Source organism: Olea europaea, chromosome 12, assembly GCF_002742605.1.
Source record: "Olea europaea var. sylvestris chromosome 12, O_europaea_v1, whole genome shotgun sequence".
NCBI lineage: Eukaryota > Viridiplantae > Streptophyta > Magnoliopsida > Lamiales > Oleaceae > Olea > Olea europaea.
In genome coordinates this window covers 4,840,359-4,842,372 of record NC_036248.1, presented here as the reverse complement: position 1 = coordinate 4,842,372, position 2,014 = coordinate 4,840,359, and positions in this window count along the sequence as shown.

Genomic DNA, 2,014 nt, shown 5'->3' with positions numbered 1-2,014 from the left:
TAGCGACCTCTTTTTATTATAAATAAATAAATCACGAGCCGACTCGGCTCGATAAAGTTTGAGTTGAAAGTTCGAATCAAGCTTAGATTTTTTGGTCGAACAAAAACGCGGCTCGACTCGATCCAAAAAAAGTCAAACCATTTTTACTTTGACTGAGTCAGAACTTCGAGTTTCGACTCTTGAGCAGCCTCGATTCAACTTGGTGACATCTATATAGTTATTGTCCCAATGGTCACTAAATTTATGTCTATATTTTCGATTGTTCACTGAAATTTAGGATGGTACATTTTGGCCACTAAACTTATCAAAACGTTGAATGCTACTCACTACCTTAACATCAATTCCAATTCTTTAACGAAGTTAGCGAAGTGGCTAATAGAGTATACATATAGCGCTTTGTCACGCAAATAACAAATTGTTACGTATTTAATTGCTCATCAAACTTTAAAAAATATTTTCAATTGCCCACTAAACTTTGAAAAAATCTTTGACTGCTCACCAAACTTTGAAAAATGTTTTGAATTACACACTAAACTTTTGAAGTGGTTGAATTTTGGCCAGTAAACTTACAAAAATTGACTTCGAACTATTGTTCATTAAAAAATATGTAACACAAATGCACAGGTTGCGTAAATGTAATAAATTGGAAAAACGAATTTGATTTGTTGATTTCATGAGAAATGATTACTCAATTACACAATAATTAAATTTAATTTTAATATATTTTGGCCATTTCATCATCTTAAAAAAAAAATCAAATTTATTATGTGTTTCACTGTTAAAATTAAATTAATATATTTTTGCAACGAAACACAATAAATTTAATTAAATGGATTTTTACTACGAAACACACAACAAATTTAATTAAAATTTGGATTTTCGTAATGAAACACAATTAATTTCTTAGAGGGACCAAAAGTGAACGAAATTTATTCAATTAAATTTATTGTGTGTTTGGTTATAAAATCTGAATATTAATATAATTTTTACAACAAAATATACAATAAATTTGAATTTTTCAAATGATGAAAATATCTTAAAATTCTACAAAAAAAAAAAAATGTTAAAATTAAATTTCACTATTGTGTAATTGAGTAATCATTTCTTGTGGGATGAACAATCCTAACTTGTTTGTCTACTTTATTACTTTTACGTGACCAATGCCACTGTGCTACATATTTTTGAACGAACAAAAAGTCGAAGTCATTTTTATAAGTTTAGCGACCAAAATTAGACCACCTCAAAGTTTATTGAGCAATCAAAGACATTTTCAAGATTTAGTGAGTAATCGAAAGTGTTTTTCAGAGTTGAGTAGCAATTGAATGCATTTTTCAAAGTTTTGTAAGTAATCAGAGATGTAAAAATTTGTTCATAGCATGACGGGGAGGGGTGGGTGCGGGTCGGTTCGATTTTAAAGAGAATCGAACTGAACCAAAATTTTCGGGTATCTAGTAAATAAAATCGTCGGGTCCAAATATAATTATGGAACCGTTCGGGTTCGGTTCAGTTCGGTTCGGTTCGGTTCTGTACCATAATTAAATTTTTTAATATTTATAACAACATTATATAAATACAACTAATAATAAATTCAATGATTTTGGAATGTCAGAGACTAATAGACTACCTTATTCAAATGATCGCTACGGTCAAAACTTCGATCGGAGGTTACAGCGTCGGTCAACGATTGTATAGGTTTTGGAATGTTAGCGAGGCTACGAGAGTGAGTGCGAAAATCAAGACAACGTTATGCACTTTAGTGTAGGTGTTTATGGTTATTTAGTGGATTGAATATTGTTGGGCTAAGAAATGAAACAATAAAATGGGTAATTGGGCCAAAAATTAAAAAATTAGAAATGAAACAAATTATTGGGCCAAAAATTTGGATTTAGAAATTGTTAATTTGTTTAGAAAAAATTAAAATTAAAATAATTTGATTTACTCAATATAAAAAAAATTAGAAAGATTCGGTTCTTGTTCTAGAACCGAGAACCGAACCGTACCCGTCGATTTTCAA